Here is a 26,104-nt window from a genome sequence, read left to right on the forward strand (position 1 = left end):
ACTTAAACATCATCAAAGCCATCTATGAGAAGCCTTCAGCTAACATCATCCTCAACGGGGAAAAACTGAGAGCTTTCCCCCTGAGATCAGGAACACGACAGGGATGTCCACTCTCACCACTGTTGTTTAACATAGTGCTGGAAGTCCTAGCATCAGCCATCAGACAACAAAAGGAAATCAAAGGCATCAGAATTGGCAAAGAGGAAGTCAAACTTTCACTCTTCGCAGATGACATGATACTCTACATAGAAAACCCGACAGACTCCACCAGAAGCCTACTAGAACTGATCCAAGAATTCAGCCAAGTTGCAGGGTACAAAATCAACGTACAGAAATCGGTTGCATTTTTATACACCAATAATGAAGCAACAGAAAGAGAAATCAAGAAACTGATCCCATTCACAATTGCACAAAAAACCATAAAATACCTCGGAATAAACCTAACCAAGGATACAAGAGATCTGTATGATGAAAACTATAGAAAACTTATGAAGGAAATTGAAGAAGACACAAAGAAATGGAAAAACATTCCATGCTCATGGATAGGAAGAATAAATATAGTTAAGATGTCATTACTACCTAAAGCACTCTACACATTCAATGCAATTCCAATCAAAATTGCACCAGCATACTTCTCAAAACTAGAACAAACTATCCAAAAATTTGTATGGAACCACAAAAGACCCCGAATAGCCAAAGTAATACTGAAAAATAAAACCAAAACGGGAGGTATCACCATCCCAGACTTCAGCCTCTACTACAAAGCTGTCATCCTCAAGACAGTATGGTATTGGCACAAAAACAGACACATAGACCAATGGAACAGAATTGAGAACTCAGAAGTGGACCCAAAAGTATACAGCCAACTGATCTTTGACAAAGCAGGAAAGAATATCCAATGGAAAAAAGACAGCCTTTTTAACAGATGGTGTTGGGAGAACTGGACAGCAACATGCAGAAGAATGAAACTAGATCATTTTCTCACACCATGCACAAAAATCAACTCAAAATGGATAAAGGACCTGAACGTGAGACAGGAAACTATCAACACCCTAGAGGAGAAAGCAGGAAACAACCTCCTTGACCTCCACCGCAGCAACTTCTTACTTGACACATCCCCAAAAGCAAGGGAATCAAGAGCAAAAATAAACTGTTGGGACCTCATCAAGATTAAAAGCTTCTGCACAGCCAAGGAAACAACCCAGAAAATTAATAGGCAACCAACGGAATGGGAAAAGATAGTTGCAAATGACATATCAGATAAAGGGTTAATATCCAGAATCTATAAGGAACTCACCAAACTACACGCCCGAAAAACAAACAACCCAGTGAAGAAATGGGCAGAAGACATGAACAGACACTTCTCCAAAGAGGACATCCAGATGGCCAACAGACACATGAAACGATGCTCAGCATCCCTCCTCATCAGGGAAATACAAATCAAAACCACACTGAGATACCACCTCACGCCAGTCAGAGTGGCTAAAATGAGCAAATCAGAGAACTCTAGATGCTGGCGAGGATGTGGAGAAACGGGCACCCTCCTACACTGTTGGTGGGAATGTAAACTGGTACAGCCCCTCTGGAAAACAGTGTGGAGGTTCCTCAGGAAACTAACAATAGAACTCCCTTATGACCCAGCAATAGCACTGCTAGGAATTTACCCAAGGGATACAGAAATGCTGAGGCATAGGAGCACATGTACCCCAATGTTCATAGCAGCACTCTCCACAATAGCTAAAACATGGAAAGAGCCTAAGTGTCCATCAACAGATGAATGGATCAAGAAGATGTGGTTTATCTATACCATGGAATACTACATGGCAATGAGAAACAATGAAATCTGGCCATGTGTAGCAACATGGATGGACCTTGAGGGTGTTATGCTGAGCGAAATAAGTCAGGCAGAGAAGGACAAATATCATATGTTTGCACGTATAGGAGGATTAGGAGGAACTTGACGGAGGAACAAGGGGGAGAAGAAGGGCGGAAATGGTGGGGGAAAGGGAGAGAGGCAAACCATGAGAGACTCTTGAATGCTGACAAAAACTGAGGACTGATGGATGTGGGGGGGAGGGGGGGATGGGCATAGAGGAGGACACTTATGGGGATGAGCACTGAGTGTTATGTGGAAACTAATTTGACAATAAACTATTTGTAAAAAAAAAAAAAGTATTTAGAACTTTATACATACAAAGGGAAAACCTTTTAAGGAAATTTCATATTTTGTCTGAGCCCTTCATTTTCCCATAAACCAATAACTAATACAAGTTCATTAATTGAATTGAAACCTATTATATTTATGTAGGGGCAAACAAACTGTGTGACGATGGTAACTTAATATTAGGACCTGCCAATATGTGTAATTCAAAGTGAAGAATGTTAACTAACTGGAGTTAAAATAATATTAAAAATCAGTGTAGGAAACATTTAAAAAAATAAAATCATGCTGGGGTGCCTAGGTGGCTTAGTTGGTTAAGCATCTGACTCTTGATTTCGACACAGATCATGATCTCACGATCGTGAAATTGAGTCCCCCATCGACCTTCATGCTGATCATGGAGACTGCTTGAGATTCTATCCCCCTTTGCCAGTACCCCACTTGAGCTTGCTTGAATGTGCGCACTCTCTCTCAAAAAAACAAAAACAAAAACAAATTATGCTAAAGTACTTTAGCCTTAAGTTCTTCAACAAGAGTGTTTACATTTTTATTTCAAATGAATGTAATTATCTATAGATTTTCAGCAGTCTAAATATTCTAGTACACATATTCATATATGTATATGTGCACAAGCATTTTTTCCTACATATACGAATTAGATTTATATTTATACTTGTTTAAGCCATCACATCAATGTGTCCCCAGGAATGGCTTAAAAGTTTAAGGATTATTCTGACAATATTAAAAGTAATGTTAACCTCTTGATATTTGGGCAAATATTAAAATGTAGTAAATATTTAGATGGCATTAAAACAGATAGTAATTGTTATTTACTATAAAGAAGGTGCCCCAGATACTTTCTTATAGGACATGATGAATGAACTGACAGAATAAGAAACTTCTAATTGAAGCTCTCTTACCAGGCTGAGGACCCAACTATCTAGAAAGAGGCCACAAATATTCCTGTATCATTCCAAGGTTATTTAAGTGTACATGACTACATGTTTGCATGAGAACTAAGATCAGTTTCTCCATCTTGGTGGCAGGAAAAACAACTCTTTTTCAACAGCCACCATGTCCTAGACTCTACATCAGGTATTTTACAAATATTAGGTGGCATGGCCTAATTAGGTGGTATGGCCCAAGCTTTGACATTACCAGACCAAATAGGAATTCCAGCCTTAGAAGCATATAAGCTGAGTGAACTTGAATAACATACTTAATCTCTCTGGGCTTGAGATTCCTCATCTCTGAAATGTGGACAACATAAAACATCTGATTAGTTTGTTAGGGTTAAAGAGATAAAGCATCTGGTTCATAATACTGGAGATATAATTAATGGTAACAATTATTATTTTATCATCAAATCAGTAGACTGCCCCCTATGCTTGTAGTTTTTAGAACACTTAACAAAATAAAACAAATGAAAAGATTACTGGAAAAATCAAGCTCTATTAAAATCTTTAAAAGTGATAGGCTGCATTTAGTTTAGGTGCAAGTTTTGTTTGCTTTTCCCGAAACAAAAGAGCAATGCCCTGCTTATAATCCTAAAAGATTTAAGCCGGTGCTGTTTTGTCGACATGAGTCTCATAATGTATACATTACAGACATACTGTCATGTAGTCAGACACATCAGATTCTTTTTCAGCAACTCAAAATATCAGAGTAAGGACAAAAATTCCTTTCCTGCCCCATTCAGGATTGGAGTAAGATTTCCTAATATTATTACATGGCAGGACTTCACACTCATAAATTCTAATAAAAGCAGAAACTAATGCCAAATTGTGAAGTACTGACCAAGTTTCCTTTGAGTCAGGCCTTCCTCAACATTTGAACCTCCTGAACAAAACCCAGTGAACTTAGACACACTCAGTAGTTAAGTCATGAAGTCCACTCGTTGAGGTACTTGTTGGGCCACTACCTGGAAGTAGAAATGGTGTCGGGAGGCTTACAAAAAAACGTTTTTCCTGTGAAGATGACTGAAAATAACAGGACCCACAGCCACAGCTTAGGGCCCTGCAATAGGTCCACTTCCGGAGCACTAGTTCAAAAAAGATTTTATTCTCTTATCTTTATCTTTCTTGATCATTTTGGTTCCCCATTACACTTCCATTTTAGAATTCTTCATTCCTCTGGAGAAACCCACTAGTCCAATGTCATGGACGATTCTCTCTTCACAATCACTCCATTGTCTCTTTTGTCTCTGTCTGGGGATAACCTCTCTCTTCTCTTAACTCATGCCCTGCTAGCAATGGCACACAGCTTCCTTCCTCACCATCAGGAACCTTTTTGGTCTTCTTTTTCCATATGCTCAACCCATCATTTAAAAATACTCCATTTAGGGGCACCTGGGTGGCTCAGTCGGTTCAGCATCCAACTTCAGCTCAGGTCATGATCTCATCATTTGTGAGTTTGGGCCCGGTGTCAGGCTCTGTGTGACCAGATCAGATTCTGTGTCTCCCTCTCTCTACACTTCCCTGCTCGCGCTCTTTCAAAAATAAACATTAAAAAAATAAATAAAACGAGGCGCCTGGATGGCTTAGTCGGTTAAGTGTCTGACTTTCACTTAGGTCATGATCTCACGATTCGTGGGTTCGAGCCCTGCATCGGGCTCTGTGCTGACTGCCAGTTCAGAGCCTGGAGGCTGTTTCAGAGTCTGCGTCTCCCTCTCTCTCTGACCCTCCCCTGCTCACAACGTCTCTCTCTCTCTCTCCTAGAAATGAATAAAACATTTAAAAAAATTTTTAAAAATTTAAAAAAAATAAATAAAACTAATAAAAATACCCCATCTGGACAAAACTATACCTTACCAAGGCTCATATGCTATAGTTTGTCAACCTCAAAAGTAAAGTGGCTAATTACTATAACTTTCTGCTTTATACTGTTATTTTCTTCTCTAATGAGATTTCCAAGTACAGAGGTATCTTGATTATGACAATTTGACTTATTCTGCAGAACTTATGCCAATTCAATGACCAGATGTTAGATAATATTAAAGAAGTAATAATTCTAAACAACCACATTGTGGAAGAGTTATCAGGAGATACATACAGAAATATTAATCATAAAGTGATATGCTGTCTGTGGTTTGTATTAAAATAATCCAGTGGAGAGGAAAACAAATGAAACTGACTACAGGTTGACAATCACTGAAGTAGAAAGTAAATGGACATTCATTATACTAATTTTATATATATTTGAAACTTTCCATATTAAAAATAATTTATAGTGAATTAAACCGGATCTCTGTATGTTTAACTTGTTAAATAAGCATAAACAAGGTAGGGAATGAATGTATACCAATTACAAAGTAACCTTATAACCTTTATAGTAAGCATATATAATCTTTGCTTGAAAGAAATAAAAATATTTTGTATTTTATATATTTCTAGATTTTTTTTACTTAATCCTGGTATTTCACTATAAAACCAAATTTATAGCTATTGAAATAAAATTTCAAACCATTGAAATGTGATGTTTATGGTTATCATGTGGTTTTACATATTGAATAAGCAAAATATTTTCCATTACATTTGCCTTAAATTCCTTAAAATGGAGTATAATATATAAACACCACTTAATTCTAATTCCAATTCATGAGAATCTGTGCGTCTGATATTAAAACACAGCCTATGTCTCATTTTTTTCCCCAATTTTGAGTACATGCACAAAAATAAAAGTAGCGTCAGATAATTTAAAGATTTCTGCTATGGGGACAATTTTGTTGTCTACAATGAGTATGCTCTGGGATCAAAATAAATGAGTATAGAATATATAAATTTTGAAGCAGGTACAAATTTAGTCATTAAAATTCTTGCATTCTGGGGCACCTGGGTGGCTCAGTTGGTTAAGCGTCTGACTCTTTCTTTTGGCTCAAGTCATGATCTCATGGTTCATTAGATCGAGCCCTGCGTCTGGCTCTGTACTGACAGCATGGAGCTTGCTTGGGATTCTCTTTCTCTCTCTCTCTTTCTCTCTTTCTCCTTTGCTGTCTGCTCCTCCCTTACTTGCGTGCAGAAGTGCTCTCTCCTTCTCAAAATAAATATTTCAAAACATTTTTTAAAAAAAATTCTTGTAATCATGCCCCACCAGATGTCCAAAACTGTCAAAAGAAAATCTATGCTTAACTTCCTCATGTCATTTAATTATTCAAAGGTGGTGGTCCAGTTTGATACAACTACTATAACTGTTCAAAAAACAGAGAACTTGGACTTAACATTCTCTGAGCAGTATACTGGTGCTTATGAATAAAATGCCTAAGAACGTAAATAAGGATCAAAGAATATGCTTTCAGGTATAATAAAGTAAAAGGCAAACAAAATAAAGCTACGTTGATACAGGCACTTTAGCAAATACTCCCATACTGAGTGCCTGCTGAGTTCCTTAAAGTTAATTCATGCAAACCTAGATTTTCTTCTGTACATCATCACACAGTGTTTTGTAATTAAGATGCTAACACTTAAACAACCCTCTCAAAATTTTTGCCTGAATAAAAACATTCTACTTTTTTCATTCTACACTGGTGTACATCCATATCAGTCATGGTAGTACGTCAGCTCATAATGTCTTTTTATTCTTAAAATGAATCAAATTGCTCACTTTAAAATGGTTAACTTGTGTTACACAATTTTACCTAATTAAAAAATCAAAATCTTTCAGTATCTAAACTTATTCCCAAGCTATTTTTTTCACTTCTTTTTCCCATATTTTTTTTAAAGCCATTAGAGTCATGGTCTCATAAAGGTGACATTTTTAATATACTAATCAAAATTAGAGGTTATAAAACTTGTTTAAAATTTTACAATAGCAAATTGTTAAACAGAATCAGCTTGTGACATTTTTACTTAAATTTGTTGGTGATTATAGCTGATGAGAAACATTAATATATCCAATAACATTTTCTACACGGCCATTTTGAAATGTCAGCCATTGCTAATCGATAGACTTCTTTTCTCACTGGTCACAATGGCTTACAAAATGGTCACAATGACTAATTTCAAGATCTCTTTACAGGTCATACCCATAGAAAGCTGGATCCAAATAGTTACTAATGTTGTGTGTTCATGCTCCTTTACTAAGCACGGGGGAAATTATATTAATGGCAACGGCCACATTTGTTTTTAAATGCAAATGACTAAAACGTGAGCCTCTTTTAGATTGACACCCCCAAATTAAACTGCGTCTTAACTGCACTGACATCTGTCATTCAGACAGATGTCAACTCATAAACCTGACAAAGGACAAGTTGTTTATGCAAGTTTGTGATGTGACAGATGTTTATCAGTCACAGCTCTGAGCAGTCACCCTTGATTATAAGATATTTAGTAATTTTTTTAACTGGAAAAATTCACGAGAATACACAAATAAAAATTATAGCCCTATTAAAATTCCAATGAATAGTTTCATGAAAATAGTGTTAATTTGTTCTAATTTGAAGTTCTATGTTGGTATAAACATTCCCGTTGATAAATGGGCCAAACCATTAGAAGTTTTATTTGAAAGAATTCTTTCAAAGGAATGAACATTATTACAGAGCATAAATCACCTAAAATTAATCCTTTCTGTTCACACAATCTTCTCTTACTCATATTTTTACAAGAAAGATGCAAGGAAGAATGTATTCATATTTAATATTTGCAGAGGTTCAGTCTATTTCAGATTTCAGTACAAGTACATATTTATGAGGTAATTTTTTATGCCATAGCTATTGCTGGATACGGTGGACAGTTTCTTAAGGAGTAATTAGACACAAATTAAAAGCTGCTTTGATGTCTGTATAAGTGGCCGGTGAGGGAAGCACATCCCAAAATGTGTGCTGACAGGATCTGCCCTAACCCTCTGAGGCGAGGCCCAGCAGGAGCCTGTCCAGGGGCTGACTCATATGGCACCAGCATTGTCCCCAACAGTGGGTTAGGGACGAGTTGGTGGGGAGAGGCAGATGGTTTCATTTGTTCTATATTTTCACTCTTCACTAAAGTTTAGGTGAATACTGGCCAGAGATAAGAGGAAAGTACTGTTAGTGCACCTGTTGCTTTTATTTCAAAAACAACCAGCTCTAGTCGGAAGAGAAAAAGGAAAAATCTGCTAAGCTGAGCGTTCGTGGGTCAATAAAACGCAGGCTCTCTGACTACTTTGTAAATGACGACACAAAGCTTTCTATTATTCTTCACATTTTTTCTTGAAAATTAAATTCATCAAGCTTCACAACTATACTTCATTTTTAAAGAAAACATTCTCACCAAGTATACAGTAGATTTATAAATATGTAAGCTCCTTTTCCTATTTCAGGAATCATATGCAGTCAACTAACTACAAGTACCTAAATAGCAAAAAGAAACAAAATACAAACACCAAAGGTCTGGATTCTTTTCTTCCAATGCCAAACCAAGTTTCCTTCAAGTGTTATCTTACTATAGCACATGAATAATCCTATGCCTATCTGATTTACTATGCTTTTATGCTAACTTTTTAAAAAATATAATTAACATAAGACCTAAGTTTTAAATTGAGCAAATCAAGCATTTACACATTCTTATAAATACCCCTCAATAAATATTTGTCATGAAATCAAAGCATATATGCAAAGTCAGAAATACAACTTTTTACATACTGTAGATATACACATATATATACACATATACATATATATACATACATATACATATGTGTGTATACATATACATATATGTGTATACACACATATACATATATGTGTATATACACATACATATACATATATGTGTGTATATACATACATATACGTGTGTGTGTGTGTGTGTGTGTATAAATTCCTGATATCCAGCAGAAGATTGTTATATCTGCTGTCACATGACTCATCCAGACCATAATGCTTGAGGAGACCCTTGAGGATCCTGGGGATGACTACGGCTGTTAGTTGCTAACTAAAAAACTATACATCTCCAATATCATTACAACTCAATGCACTTCAAGAATGATTTAAAACCACTTTGAATGCCTAGAAGTTAGACTCACTACCACAAATTTAAAACTCATTACTTGAAACCTATGCTGCCCATAAATGCAAGTATTCGGACATCAGCATGGCACCTGAAGAAATCTCTTATTCTTAAGAATGAGATGGAGCAATTTGAATTGGGTAACACCACAAAAGGGTTGGCTTATATTGAGTTAAAAAACTGGGGGCACTCGGGTGTCTCAGTTGCCTAAAAGTCCACCTTCTGCTCAGGTCATGATCTCTCAGTTCTTGAGTTTGGGCCCAGCATCAGGCTCTGTGTTGACAGCTCAGAGCCTGCTTTGGATTCTGTGTTCCTCTCTCTCCCCCCCACACCCCCCCCTGCCCCTCGCTCACTCACACTCTGTCTCTCAAAAAGAAACATTAAAAAATAAATTTAAAAATTTTAAAAATAAAAGAAACTGAACCTACACAGTAATGTCAGGGCTGGTGACGAGGTGGAATAGCTTCTAGCCACATGCTGCAGGAATCTCACTGGGGCCCAGTCCAAAGTTATCTAGTTCATATGACAACAATGAAGCCTTGTTTATCACATTCATGAAGGATATGAAGCTGGAGTAATAACTAATCCACTGGACAGCAAAGAATCTTGGTCTAGATGGTGGCTGAAGCCAACAAGATACAAATCAAAAAGGATAAATACCAATTCCCGTTTTTACACTGGGAAGACTTGAATCACCAGCACTTTATGTAAAATTAGAATTTAGGTGATTTCATATTTAGAAGTCAAAAATGTGGAGACTCTCTAAAGAAAACCAACTTAATTTTAGAATTACATTACCCAGATAAAGGAAAGCAACAGTCCCATAATACTTGTACTGGTCTGCTAGTGGTAGTGTGGTCAATTCTAGGTGCCAAGGCCTAAGGAACACAACTGATAATTAGAGTTGGTACAGATGATTAGAAGAGGGTAGGGTCTATAAATTATAGGAGAAGTTGTTAAAGGACAAAGAGAGGCCATGGGAAGAGAAATTCTTTCCCACACATATACACAAAATGAGAAAAATACGGAAGGAATGAGAGTGTAAGCAGTGAGTCCCACAACTGCAAAGGTGTGTGTGGTAGGAGCATATGACCGTGATCCTCCCAACCCCACATGACTCACACCCTTGTATCATCCCCTCCCCTTGAGTGTGGGTGGGATCTGGGACTTGCTTCTAACCAACAGAATACAGTAAAATAACGGAAGGACACAGCCATCACTGGGTTAGATTGTATGGCACTCTCAGTTAGGTGACAATAAGCATGCACAGACAAATTCACATGGCGACTTTAAAAAGGCAAGCTGCTCTGATGGGGAATGCCCGTGCAGAGGGCCACGTGGCAGGCGACGGTGAAGAGCCTCTAGAAATTGAGGCCTTCACCCCTACACCTGCAAGGAACTGAATTCTGCCAACAGGCAGTGCGAACAGAAGAGGTCCCCACACCTCAGAGAGACCCAGCGCTGGCCAACACCTTGACTGCAGCCTGGGGAGACCAAGAGCAGCGGATATAAACTGTGTCTGGACTCCCTGATCCTTGGAAACTGAGATTATTTTAAACCACAATACTTGTGGCAATTTGTCATGTAGCAATAGAAAGGCAATACAGTGTACGGGCAGAGGCTCAGTAACCTTTATGATCAGCCATGTAGTATGAGGCATTCGTTGCAGTGGGTAAAAGACTGGTCTAGAAACTAGCTACTAGATTATAAATTAGGTCTTTCCAACTCTATGAAAATGTAGCAAAAATGGAGGGGGAAAGATTTTTATGTGGCACATGAAGGACACTAATATCTCTACACTAAATTCATAATAAAGCACTTAGAACAACATGAATAATTTTAGCTCAACTGACATTTGTAAATGTAAGTATTCTTTTTATTGAACTGTTTTAATATTAGGAAAGAATGAACTTACTTTAATTATAAACCTAGAGACCTTTAAATAACCAGAATGCCTTAAATAAATTTAAATACCATTCTAAGAAAAGCAGCTTAGAGTATTCAATTGAGCACTTCATTATTCTGTGTTTGCAGCTATTGAACTGCACCTGCACTAGCTTGGTTCAGGCCCTCAGCAGCCGGCCCCTGGCCCACGGCAACACTGTCCTCTGACTGGTCTCACTGTCCTCATTAAGGGCATACCCCCACATGCCCCAGCATTGACCTCCAATATATTCAGCACGTATAGCCACTGTGCTTTGACTAATGGAAAATCAGATTACACCTTTACCTGGCTTAAAACTCTTCAATGGTTCCTAATTATCCCCAGAACAAGTATAAAGCAGCTTGGAACGACATACAAAGCCTTTCATCACTGAACCTCCCCTCTAGTCAGTCCTTTATGAAATCCCTTCAGTCTTCGGTCAGTCATGGCCCTGCTCCCCTCTCTACACATTCATAGTGAACGACTGACACTTACTCCAAAATGCTATACCACCTCTGGCTCTCTCCCTCCCAAGCCCTGACTCCAGCTTGGAAAATCTCCCTGCCCATGCTTTCTGCCTGTCTAGGATTCAAGTTCAAAGATGCTCAGCTGGTGCACCTGACTGTCCAACTCTTGACTTCAGCTCAGGTCATGATCTCATGGTCTTGAGATCAGGCTCTGTGTCAGGCTCTGTGTTGAATGTGGAGCCTGGAGAAGACTCACTCTCTCTCTCTCTTTCTCTCTCTCTCTCCCCCGATTTCTTCCCCACTCATACACATAGGGACTCTCTCTCTCAAAAAAAAAAAAAAAAAAGATGCTCAGGAGTGTGTCCCGAACCCTTCCCAGGGACTCGGCCAGGACTGTCTGGCTATACTGAAGACCACACTTCCGCAGGCACAGACGCCTGCCAGATACACCACTGGGCTGCAAAGAGTAAACGCCACTTTCTGCAGACTTCATAGTAAAAAGCGTGCTTTGACATCAAGCCAGGTCCTTTGAAAGCTCACATCTACTGGAACGTGCAAAAGACTTCCACATGACTGCTTATGGGCAAGTCAAACATACACGTTAGTATCACAAGCACCAAAGACACAAGGTCCTTACCTAGAGGTGATGAGGTGGATGTAGCCCTACAGCAGTGATTACTAACTACTGCTAACATGGATATTCATTGTCCTGCTGAATTGTGAGCTGCATTGCTGGGGTTTTCTTTATAGACTATTTTTTATTTTTCAGAAGTTCTCTTCCCTATCCCTAAGTTAGTCAATAAATTCATTTCTTACTTCATGAGAAGATAAGGGGTAAAGCATTAGCAAAGATACTTGTGCAAGTAATGACAATGTCAAACCAAATTCTATGAGATCCAAAGTAATGAGAAATAGCTTCCCATGAACAGCAGAAAGACTCATTTCATTGTGTGTTGTGTGCAGTGAAACCCACAGAAGAGTATAAATGTCATTTTATGATGAATTGTATACATCGTACTCCAAAACATCAAAATTATTTTAGGTGATGGATGGTAACAAAATTAACACAACTGAAACATTGTGATAAAATTCAAGTGTGGGGGAAGGTTCAGGGCACCTGGAGGGATTCTCACTTTTTCTTCTAAGTGCTTCTAAATCCTATTTAAAAATCCACTGCAGATTTTTGGTGCAGATAAAGACTTTTGTCTGCCTGCAGATTGTTATTTTCATTCTTCAGGTTTTCTTTTTCAAAATTAACCAAGAGTGATTCTGTCATCACTGCAGTCAGTTTTCATAACCCTTGGATGCAACGGACAAGATCATGAGGAGAAATTAATAAAATATGTAGGTTTCCTTCACTCCTATACTCACATCAGCTGAGCATTTTTAATGTCTCTCCCTCTTTCGGTCCTATACCATCTCACTGCCTGATGGAACTCTTATTTCATTTGTCTTCTTCTTCAGAACAGCTAGGGAACAGGATGGGAAGGAGGGTGGACAGAAACACACTCTTGGCTTGTTTCCAGCTCCTCCCTGCTTGAACCTGGGGGCACTACTTTCTGCCATCCTAGCAAAGGGCTGATTGAGCACAGGAGCCACGGCAGGTACTGAAGTCCCACACCATGCGCCCGGGGTTGACGGTGAGATCTGGCCTTTAAGCCCTGTGTCCCACAGTCCTAACACTCAAGCCGCCACTCCTTCTCGGCCCTTTTGCTTCCCCACCATTCCAGAAAGGGTATCTAACAATCCTCGGGTGTTTTCGGGGCATCCCCGATCTCACACACTGGTCTAAAACACTCAAAATCCCTGGTCAAGTCTCCCCACCCCTTCACTATCACCTTTCGTTATATGCTTCCTCATTCTACTTTTTAGAAATTTAATACTTTTAAATTTAGTTTTTATATTATGAAACTATGCATTGTTTAAAGAGTCAAACAGTCCTAACAAGTTAGGACAAGAAAGTGGCAGTCCCTCAACCCTATCCCCACTGTCCACTTTGCAAAAACCACCACTGTTGGCAATCTTAGAAAATCCTATATTGCAAAAAAAAAAAAAAAGAAAAAAAGGAAGGGAAAGGGAAAGGGGAAGGGAAGGGAAGGGAAGGGAAGGAAAGGAAAGTTAGAAAAAAATACTATACTGCTATTTTCAAATTTGTTCAGTTTTAGGCTTATCTTTAGGCTTACAATTCCCCACTGTGGTCAGTGAAAACTGGGATCTCCCTCACACATACACAGCTTACGTGTACACACCACACGTATACCTTTACTCACTCACACACATTCCCCACATTCATGCACACGATCTGCCTTCTTTCTTTGCTTATTAGATCATAGTTCTTATTAAACTGTAATATAATCAGCATTTATATTTTCATTATGATGTGCATGCTATCCCCAGCTATTCCAGCTCCACCATGTGATTTAGCAATCGGTGTAAGTTTTTCAATACTACTTATTTTTTCCCCAATGGGGTAGTTAATAATTATCTTTTATTGTTGTTGGTTTTCTATATTTTTCAGTGATTTACGTAATGTTATAAATCTGGAATACAGGGAAGTAGGCTAGGAAGCAAAAATCAAGCTCAGCCTGAGAAGTGTTAACAGTTAGATCTTGCAAAGTATCTGGAATAGTTTGATGCATTCAAAGAAACCTTAGTGAACTTAATCCAATCACTGACTGACTCTTCTCAGAAGGAGGGGCTACTTATTAGATCTTGACACACAAATGCCTATCTCCCAGAATTCTATTCTCCATGCAATCCTCGGGGTGGCTAGGTTCCTGAAGTTATGTGCCTAAGAGATGTCAACTCATGAAACAGTGGAATAGGGTCTGCAAGCATCAAACCGGGGGCCAGACTTTCTAAGATATGTTAACTGGATCATAGGATCTCAGGCTTCCTCTTTCTTACGATACTCCCTGACTTTGGTATAACACACCTGTTCCTCTAGTTCCTAATAAAAGAGAAACAGAAGTACTTTTTTTTTTTTTTTTTGAGATCTTGTATTTCTGAAAATGTCTTTAATCTCTCACACTGAATTTATACTTTGGTGTGGTATACATTATTCTACCTTTCAAAATATTCTTAAAATCTGAGCTAATGAGTAACATCCTTTGCAAGTCTGAGAGCTGCAATAAATGTTTCTCCTTCCTCTTCCTTGGCAAGATTATTAATGATAGTATGATGGAGGTTTTCTCTTTTGATTTTACCATCTTTTATATATGCTTTCCAAAGTCTAGCAGCACTTTTCAACTGAATGGCTGTATCAGTCTTCAGATAGCTTTTTTAGATCACTGTCTCCTTCTCACTGTGCACTGATCACCACTGGCCAGGGGCAGATGTAAATATGCAAATCGACTCTCCCTCAGCTACTCTAAGTATAAATAAATATTTTCCTTTGGGGTGCCTGGGTGGCTTTGTTGGTTAAGCATCCAACTTTGGCTCAGGTCATGATCTCACAGTTTGTGAGTTTGAGCCCTACATCGAGCTCTGTGCCGATAGCTCACAGCCTGGAACCTGCTTCAGCTTCAGGGTCTCCCTTTCTCTCTGCCCCTCCTGTGCTCACCCTCTGTCTCTGTCTCATAAGTAAATAAACATTAATTTTTTTTTTAATTTTCCTTTAAGACTGTCCTTTTTATTTCATCAAATGATGTACTCTCCTTGGTAAGATTCAATTCAGACAACAAATGTGGTACATATAAGCCTATATAAAAGCATTTAAGAAATCAGAATACTTCACCAATATTTCCTGAGCCAGCTTGTAGAAATTTCTGAAAACTTGCATGCAAGTTTGGATGTAGCTTTTTCTCTATATATAAAGTATAAATTTGTCTAGTAAATTTATATCCCTGGGAGTAATGACCAACTACATAGAATAATCATTAAGTCATCTAAAAGAACTGATTTATAAATGATTCATAAGTTAGTTACAACTCATTCTATTGACTAAAAGCAAATCCCTAGGAATGACGGTTGTGGCGATGAGGGGTCAGGAAGCAAGGAAGGGGGCACATAGATTTCCTGAGCACTTAATATGTGCCCGTTCCTCTGCTACGCAGGTCACATGTATTATCTCACTTAAGCCTCATAACAGCCTTAGTATCCCCATATTTCAGGTGAAAAACGGGGATGTTGCACAGTCAAAGAACTTGCACAAGCCACAAAGTCAGTAAGTGGGGAAGCGGAGGCTTGAACACGGACAATGAGATACTGGATCCTATGCTGCAACCACATTCATTCCAAAATATTCTAAATATATACTTACTGTTGCAGACAAGCTTGTCATCTAGTTGATTTGGCTTGGTTTCATTTTGTTTTTCTGTTTCACTGAAGTCTATAGATCCACTCAGACAAACATGAAATGTTCAGTTTTACATCAGGGCAACATGGGTTTATTAAACCTTCATGATTTTTAAAATTTTAATTGTTTTTAATGTTTACTTATGTTTTAGAGAGAGAGAGAGACAGACAGACAGACAGACAGATGAGTGGGGGAAGTGGCAGAGAGAGAGGGAGACACAAGAAATCTGAGAAGGTTCCAGGCTTGGAGCTGTCAGGCCAGAGTTTGGTGCGGGATTTGAACTCATGAACCATGAGATCGGAGCCAAAGTTGGATGCTTAACCAACTGAGCCACCCAGGTGCCCCAAACTTCCATGATTATGAGATTTCTTCAAGTAAAAATTTCCCAATAAGCAACAAACACAGCCAGGTAGCAGTCTTGCCTTCTGGAGAATGAGCTTCATTCTACCCTCAGTGTCTAGTAACTGGCTCAAAACCTAGTGGGTGCTCAAAAATGCCAGTCAGGCTATTCTCAGCCTCTCAGAGTCTTCATTTCAAAGTCTCTGAATTAACAGTCCGTCCACCTCTCCCATGACTGCAGACTTACTTAATATATAAATCCTACCCTTAACTCCTCCTGGTGCCTGGAACTCTCCCAATCAAAAGTCTATCACATGTGCATGTATTTGTGCATGTTTACATGCAACTATGCTGTATACAGCCGCTCTCTCAAATTAGATCATCAGCGTCTCAACTAGCTGCTTGCTTTACCACATATTCCCTATAATGTGACAGTAAAATACAAGGTGGTTACTAATACTAATATTTTTTGTGGAACAAAACAGAATATTCTTTATACTTCTTTTAGGTGGTACAAGCGACACTGAATCAGAATGTATACAAAGGGGAAAGAGTAGCTGGTTTGGTTTCCCAGAATCCTTTTAAATTAGGTTTACTCTGTTTAATTCACTCAACTGTATGTGGAGATGTAGTTTGTTTTAAGATGAAATATTCTAACTTGATTTTTATCCTACCTATGACGGAGGACTCCTCATTCTATACATCACAAGAGGAGAAATTCATACAGGTACATGACTGTCTTCACCTCAGATACTTTTGTTTGTGATTAAAAATTTCAAATTAAGAGTAAAAGTCCTTATGTGTCACAATTTTAATCCAAGAAATCATGAGTAAACTCAAGGATACTAGTCAATTTAATTATCCATTTGTGTATTAAAAATGATTATAAAGTATCAGGAAAAAGGACTCTTCCAAATCCCACATCCATTTTAAAACCTGTTTTTCTCCTTTAACATGGTTTGCACAGTAAAAGTAATCATTCACAGGTATGACATCAAGTCTGTGAATTATGAGACATTGTTGTCATTACTTTTGTGAATTACAACTTTTGGTCATATGGGTTTGATATCAATTATAAGGGCAATTCATGTAATATACAGAAATATAATAGTGTGCCACAATCTAATGCAATTCATTCTTATCCGTGAGGTATTATTACACAGCTCATAAAGGCCAAATGTTAAGTTCATCCTGAAGGTTACTCACTCACATGGATAGTACTTTAAAAAAAAAACAAACCAATTTCTGCATTTTTATCTATTTCAGCTTTTTCTTATTTAGTCTAAATTTGTCAGAGAATATTAAATCTGAAAATCAAACCTTAAGCCTTTGTGATCTAATATTATATATATGCTGGTATATTAGGTGTATGGTTTTATATAAAGGTAAAATAATCCTTACTTTATTTAGGAAATATATAAAATTGTCTTCCTATACCAAGTATCTATGTTTAGTTTTTAAGAAAACAGGAAGTCTTTTCTTCACATATTAAGTATTTCCTTGTACTACATAAGATATTAAATTTGATCAAAAATCAAAATAGAGGTATCTATCTCTCATAAAGAGAAAATGATGTGTCATAATAAATACATTTCTTTTATTTTCTCACACGATTTTTTTAATATGTTATTTTTAAGTAATCCCTACACCCAACAGGGGGCTCAAACTCACAACCCCAAGATCAAGAGTTGCACAATCTTCCAATTGAGCCAACTAGGTGCCTCTAAGACTTTTTTTAATGACTTTGATTTGAATAAATTACTTCTATTTAAGAGCATAAGATCTAGAAGATCTATTTTAGGATTCAAATCCTAATTCTGCCATTTCCTATCTGTGGGCTTTATGTGGAAAGTTACTTAACCATCCTGTGCCTCACTGTCCTCTCTTGTAAAATGAAATTGATAATAAAATTTATTATAATTACTTGTGAGAATTAAAAAGAGCCCAGAGCACAGACTGACACATATTAGGTACTCAATAAATGCTAGTGAGTTGTGATAGTTATTACTTTAAATCCCTGATCTTTTTTTTTTAAAGATTTTAAATAATCTCTACACTCAACATGGGGCTCAAACTCTCAATCATGAGATCAAGTCATGTGCTCTACTGACTGAGCCAGCCAGGTACCCCAGTCCCTGATTTTTAAATGTGTTCTTTTAGATGAATTTTCTCAGATGACGTTGATTACTGTTTATTTGACCAGCCTCCTGCAAAACTATTATATGCAAAGAGGAAATACCACCCCCCCGCACACACACTAAAAGTGCTATTTTTATCATTATAAAAGATTCGGTGCCAATGTGACAGCTGATTGAAGTAATTTGTTTTAGCACCTCTGATTCTTTATGATACTTTAATGTGGTGGAAAAGTTTAACATCGACTATCTTAGCAAACATCAAGTATATAAAACATACTTAATTCACTTAGGGGAGCCTGGGTGGATCAGTCAGTTAAGCATCAACTTTGGCTCAGGTCATGATCTCCTGGTTCATGAGTTTGAGCCCCGCATCGGGCTCTGTGCTGACAGCTCAGAGCCTGGCGCCTGCTTCAGATTCTGTGTCTCCCTCTCTCAAAAATAAATAAACATTTAAAAAAATTTAAAAACAACAACAAAAACCATACTTAATTCATTTAAATGCACTATCACATTTTTGGCCAAAATACATTGGTATCATGTCGTTTCCCACTTTTGAAAGCCTAAAAAAATTTTCAGAGACTAAACATTCAAGTGTACTTATTGGCCACGTTCTGTTCTTGCTCTTGCCTCTTCCCCTTCTGCACTTGTTCTTAGGCGAGCCACCCCAGGCCAAGCCGTTTAATATGAGCTTGGGCACATTAAATCTTGAACACATTACAATTTCAGTGGGCAAAAAGAGGCAACTTCTCATAGTGCCAAGTGCCTGACTGCAGACACCCGGAGGAGTGCCACGAAACACTACATATCCGCCACACACAACATGGTTCCGCACTCTACTTCCTTAGTGGCATGTGTTTAAAAGTCAGGCCTCCAGGAAAGTTCTGCATTTCTCTCCTTCCTCAGAGCACCTGCCCACTTCACAGACAAGCCGCCCTGCGCCTCCTGCGGCGGGCCACCAAGCCCCAGGGGGATCTCGTGGACAACAGTTCACCAACGCCCCTGGGTCCAGGGAATCCGCAAGAGATTCTGGTTTTCGCTGACAGAGCCGAGCCCAGAAACGAGGCAGCACAGCTCGCAGGGCAACAGGAGAGATGAGCACAGAGGGAAGAAAAGCAGGACCAAAGAGAGAGCAACCGAAATGGTGACCAGCAACTGGCGCCATGATGCACAAGCACATCTCCAGTCTGGGTGCGTGAGGACCACGGACAGCGCTCTCCAGAGCTTTCAGGATCTGCTGCTCTGATGGCGCACCCCACTACAGCGCATCCCATCTTCCACCCTCTCATTAAGACTGAAGTTACAAAACACATTTTCCCAGGAATTTTTTCATATCTTTTCTCATGTAAATCCAATGAGGCACATCCTTTTCCTAATTTTGAAGACAGGCTGTTTTCCAAGAGAAAAAGATAAACTTTTAAACGGGAATCAAGTCACTGATTCGACAGAGATAATTATGTTCTTAGATCTGTTCCAAGTCTCATTTTCAAAATATCAGGAGATAGTTTATCTAGAAATGAGCCTATATTCCCTCACTAATGTGTTACAAATGCTTTTGAGTCATTAAACACCCATTAAGAAGGGGGTAGGTTAAGGAGATACACACATAATATAGAAGGATAGGAAAGACATGGTAAATATACATAAGTAAACTGCTGGTATGTAAGAAATACTACTGGAAATAGTGTTGTGATACCATGTATAGTATCTATACCTTCTCTTTTTTCATTTTTTTAATGTTTTCTTTATTCTTGAGAGAGAGAGAGCACTTGAGCACGAGTAGGGGAAGGGCAGGGTAAGAGAGAGACACAGAATGTGAAGCAGGGTCCAGGCTCTGAACTGTCAGCACAAAGCCGGATGCGGGGCTCAAACCCACGAAATGCGAGATCATAACCTGAGCTGAGATCAGATACCCAACTGACTGAGCCACCCAGGCGCCCCTAGTATCTATACCTTCTAAACATAGAGCCAGAAGCCTTATAATTAGTAAACTAGAATATGACTTTTATACTGTCCCTTTTCCCTTTCTCATTCTTCAACTTATAATTCACAGTCTAAAAAAACAGTACTAGATCCGTGTGAACTTTAAGTCATTTATTCTCAATTGTTATCCCTGCTCTAGGGTTTGACTCTAGAATGTTAGCTACTACAAAATGAATAGAGTATAATAAGGTCTTCATATACTTAGGAATTAACATAGTGTAGGTATGTACAGGACATTCAGGCAGGAAGGCATATTAATCTGATGTCCCGAAGAAAAGCCTATGTTGGAGATACAGATCTGAAAGTTATTAACTTAATGTAAGTGGTAGTTAAAAACAAAGAAACAAGAAAATCAATCAACCAGAGGAAGGGATGAGAAAAGAAAATGAATGACTAAAAGCTATAATTTGGGCTGTATTTTAATATTCCTATCAGAAACTCTCAAATACTATATTTATAACACTCTACTTCATACCCTATCAACATAGAACTAAAGCCAAGTGTTAAATGCTGAACAAAATTTTAATTCACATTTTCTCCTGCCTGATTAAAAGTATACAAATGTAAATTATTTGGAGTGATGTATTTCACCCAGAAATCCACACTTTTTGATGACTTCAAAAAGCGAGGCAGAATAGTAAACATTTCATTTTACATGTATGCAATTAAATGTTTAGTAATAAATACTACTTACATTTACAGTCTTTTATCATAGTAATACTAAATAAAGAACAAACTTAAAAAGAACATTTAAAGAATATGTGATGATTTTAATGTTTGTTTATTTTTGAGAGAGAGACAGAGCACAAGCAGGGGCAAGGCAGACAGAGAGAGGGAGACACAGAAACTGAAGCAGGCTCCAGGCTCTGAGCTGTCAGCACAGAGCCCAATGCGGCGCCTGAACCCACAGAAGATCATGATCTGAGCTGAAGTCAGATGCTTAACCAACTGAGCCACCCAGGCGCCCCTGTGAGGATTTTTTTTTCTAAAGGAGATAATCTCTTAGTCTAAAGTTAGAATAACAAGTTTGTATTTTAAATAATAAATTATCCAGCAATTATCAGGCTTATGTCTGATATCAAAAGCAGTAAAGGTGAATTGTGACATCTCACATTTGAAAAGAAAAAGATGCCAACGTTCAAGGAGTTTAAGAATATTAGGCAGGGTGGAGCCGTATTTAAGACCACACATAAGCTTTGGAGTCAGGCAGGACTTATTTTAAGTCCCAGATCTATCACTTGAAGCCTGGGACCCTTGAAACGTGACCTCTCTGAGCCTGTTTCCTCATCAGGGTATCTGCAAAAGTATCAATATCCACTTAAAAGAAATATGAGAGTCAAGTATAAAGGACTGGGTACATAGATCATTTGTGAATGGATGTTACTTTCAATTTCTCAGAGTCTTCTCTAATCTTTCTTTTATCCATTGCATTTCTCTCTCTCTCTCTTTTTACAAATTAACTTTAAACTTTACGAGAAATACAACAAATATAGTCAACACACCTATCGGAATCCACATTTCATTGCTGCTTTTAGTGTAAGCAGCTGAATCTTTCAACTGTCCTGCTGATCTACTATCATGTGCTTTCTTTCTGACAATGTCAGTGACTTCTGACCCTTCACCACTGTTACGTGGTCAGTGTGTTCATGCTGAATTGAACAAGGGGAAGGACACGGCAGTATGGCCCCCACAAGAATTTAGTAATTTTCTTAAAGGGATCTATGCAGGTTTGTGAATGGAATCTTTCCAAAATTCTTTTTAACTGCAAGTAGGGATAGGAGGTTTTAAAATGCAACATTTAGGGGACATATAGCTTTATCCTCACTCAGAATGCCATCCTTTATCAGGATAAAAACTAGATAAAAATAATTAACTGCCCTAAAAAAAGATTGTAACTTACGTAAATTTTTCTATGTAAGTCAGTTTTTAGTGATATTTACTCTATTAAATAGGACCTATTTAATGTTGTAAGGAAAACAAGGCATACCTTATTTACAGATATTGACTATATATCTAAATAAACATTTCGATTATAATAACTAAAAATAAAAGTATACTGTACAAATAAAAGCAAACACACCAAGTATCCACTAAAACTAGTGTGGCACTGAAATTATAAACTAGAAACAATCAATGCCATTCTTTTTACTGTAAAGAAAATGTCATTATTATTGTTAAAACAGATTTTAATATACAGAGTATGGCAAAGCCTAAAGTAATTCCAGTGAAAAAGAAGGTACATTTTCCCATGCATGCTGTATTGTAATATAAAAAAATTACATGAAGTAGGTTTTAATGTTTTTTCTACGTGAAAACAGTATTAATCTGTGAAAATGGCTTATACAGCTTTGATGTGTAAATGAAAGCATTTGGTTATAGGAAAGAATCTGATGAGCCTTAAGACAGAATTCTAAGAAAAACCGAATGGGTGTGGTGACCAAGGCACACTGACATTACACTGGAGAACCGATCAATAGATATTAGCTTTAAAAAGAAAGATATAGAAAGAAGCTGCTGCATATTTTTTAAATGACAGGGTGAAGGTTTAAATTGTCTCAATCAAGACTCAATTTTTTCTTCCCAGTTTTTCCAGCTGTTCTCTTCCAGTTAAGACACTTCATTTCAAATAAATTTAATTAGTTCCAATTGATCATCGCTAACGCTTATAAAGCTTTATCCATTCTTCTTCACTTTCATAAGGCGAGCACTAACAGACTGCGAGGCTCAGATCCGTGTCCTAAGATTGCATTCATACCTCACTCGTTCTCACCCAAGAGAAAAATTACAAAAATAATTCTTCTGTCTATAGCAAAGCACTAAACTATACTTCCTATTTAATTGGTCATTGTTTAATTAAGCTAATAGAAGACTTAGGTCCCAGGTTGCTACAAATATAAAGCTAACATTACAATGCATATTAGCCTAACTAGAGCTCCCAAACAAGAATTCATTCAAAGTATGGGCAAGTATGTCTGTCTTGATGTACTTTCTATTTATTTGTGAAAAGATACAATAGAGCGATTCAATTTAAGTAACCAAAAAAAAAAAAAAAAAAAAAAATTCCCAGATTTTTCAAAGTCAATGGCAAACCTGGCCAGATTTCCCTTTATTAGTACCTGGCTCTGCCATGGTGCTCGTCCCAAAATAAGATTCTTGTGCCTGAAACAGGTTTCTCTCAATGCAGCTACCATACTTTTCATAATGTAATTTATATAGGATTCTAGTCAATACAAAGAAATATGGTTTTCTTCTAAACCCTCGCAAAAATCTATACCACATCTTAATCAAGTCACACAATTCACAGGTAACCTAAACGGTCTACAGGCTGCAGCATGCTAGTTGCTGTGACAACACATGAAGGAAGCTTTTTCAGTTATTTACATTCTTTGAACATTCTTGCCTCTAGTACCCATGGCATGATATGAATAAATCAAATGACAAAAGATACCCATCACGTATGTTTAACTCAAATTCTTAAAGATTAAAATACAGTTTACATAGCATTAATTGAATCTCCAAGCTGGATTTTCATTTTTAAGCTTCTTGATATTTTTAACAACATAAAAGAATAGTCATGTGCTGTTTGCTGTTTCATGACTATGGTGGTGCATAATTCCAAATTTCAATGTACTAATTTAATAATGCTTACTTGAGTGCTCAAAAATGAAGCTTTTTTTTTCCCAAAATGCAAATTAAGTTATTCTACTATTACAAAGGCAACTTCTTTTCTTCTATGCATTAAACCACCACTTTTTGTAGACTAGAGGGCCTTTAAAATAAACAGAGAATTAAAACGTATCTATACCACTTTAAAAAGCAATGATAACTGAATAAAGAGCTTGCTGGAGTCCAGTGCCAGCTGGCCCAGGGGTCCCTGAAGGATGGACGGTGTTGGCGAGAGACAGTGAGAGAGCCCTGAGATTCTTTCTGATCACCTGGCAGGCATCTCTGTCCTGTCGGTTTTGGTGTCTTTATTTATAGGTTAAACGATAACATGGCATCAGAAAATGGAATTTTTACAATGGATAGTTCTCTGTGATATGATGCTTTGGAAAGTGTACAGAAACAGGTTTTACAGAAGTATTCTTGCAGAACTGCCCCAATTATATAGTGAGGTTGAGTAACTAAGAAAATAACAGGGTGTCTAACATACAGACTTTAATAACACTAAGATTAAGTCATAGGTTAAGTTGTAGATACTCTTATCCATCCTCATCACAGCTGCCAGTGTAAGGGAAGATGTTTGTGGAATGTAGGACTTAGGGAAGGGACTGCTATACATCACCAGTTAGCAAAGGTATATGTAGTAACTACTTATGTTCTGCCCTTATCTGTTCCTTCTCTCTAAGTTAGGTTCTTTGTCTCTGGGCAAGACTTAATTGTCCAGTTATATTCCTTATGGCACTGGGGAGCCAACAGTACCTTTAAAGAGTTTAGCTCATTTTCAATACGTAGAATAGCCTCTTTGAGTGCATTTACCTTTTGTCTAGTTTTTTGTCTATGATTTCTTGAATAGCTAGGGCATGAGAAATATTTTTGGTTAGTTGATTTACATGTTGAGCTGTATGAACCTCTTGGAGTAATGCAATGGTAGAAACAGAATTGTACACGTAAAGGTCAATCTTGAATGAGTCAGAGTCATTAGCCTGTTTATAGCTCAAGGGAAACTATCGAGGAAAACAAGACCTGCTGGAGACACGATGTCTGTTCCCATAATCAAAAGAAGAAGTTCGCACAATAAGTTCCTTCACAAGGTGCAATCATCACTAGGGCCAGAATAAGGGGACATGTCACTCCCGAAACCAATCAACAAGGTGCCTTGGGGGTCGGTGCTCAAGCAGAAATAATTGACTGGGGGGTGGATATTGGTTGTCATCTGATGATAAGAGCCTTGCAAACTTGCCTTAACCTCACAAGGAATTTTCTCGACTAGTGGGCTCAGAATGGCTCCCAACAAAAGTAATTAAAAAAATATCTGGGGGCACCTGGGTGGCTCAGTTTGTTAAGCATCTGACTTCGGCTCAGGTCATGATATCAGGGTTTGTGAGTTCAAGCCCTGCAATGGGCTCCACACTCAGTGTGCAGTCTGCTTGGGATTCTCTCTCTCTGCCCCTCCCCAACCTGAACATTCTCATTCATTCTCTTTCTCTCTCTCTCTCTCTCTCTCAAAATAAATAAATAAATTTAAAAGACATGTTTAAAAAAAACCCTGCAAATGCAATCATTTCCTCTAGTCACTACTGAAACAAAATCCATAATTGTGCAATGCTAAATAGCTTTCAGAAAAGTTGGGAATTTCTGAGATCATTTATATTTAAGCTGAAATTTTTTAAATCAATGAACTGACATATAAAAGGATTAAAAAGTAACAGATAATAGCTACTGCCATTTTTACTGAAAACCAGATGCCCCTCAATTTAGTCAACTACTTACTTGCAGCAGTAGCACAAGCCTCCAAGTTTTTTATACATGCTTTGTAAATTTTCAAGGGCGATCATTAGGCTCCCTCAACTTCTTTCCAGTGAAAAAATGATAAACGCATTCAGGTAGTAACAGTAAAGAACTTGCCACACAGAGCTTTAAAAGAAAAAATCCTCCCTCCATTTTTTTTTTAAACTTTCTTTAGTTTTTGCTGAAATTTTTACTGATGGTATCTGGGCATGCTTCTTTTTAAATTATTACTTTTTTTTTTTAATGTTTATTCATTTTTGAGAGACAGAGGGAAACAGAGAGTGAGTGGGGGAGGTGCAGAGAGCCAGAGGAAGACACAGAATCAGAAGCAGGCTCTAGGCTCTGAGCTGTCAGCACAGAGTCCAACATG

The 26,104-nt window shown here is 37.8% G+C and overlaps 1 protein-coding gene across 3 annotated transcripts in view; it reads right to left on the bottom strand.

The window, feature by feature from the left end:
• WDR7 (WD repeat domain 7) overlaps positions 1–26,104 on the bottom strand; it is a 357,763-nt gene that overhangs the window by 176,067 nt on the left and 155,592 nt on the right. The window lies entirely within an intron of this gene.

The sequence above is a fragment of the Hyaena hyaena genome, unplaced genomic scaffold (assembly GCF_003009895.1).
Source record: "Hyaena hyaena isolate Hyena2069 unplaced genomic scaffold, ASM300989v1 scaffold_47, whole genome shotgun sequence".
Classification (NCBI taxonomy): domain Eukaryota; kingdom Metazoa; phylum Chordata; class Mammalia; order Carnivora; family Hyaenidae; genus Hyaena; species Hyaena hyaena.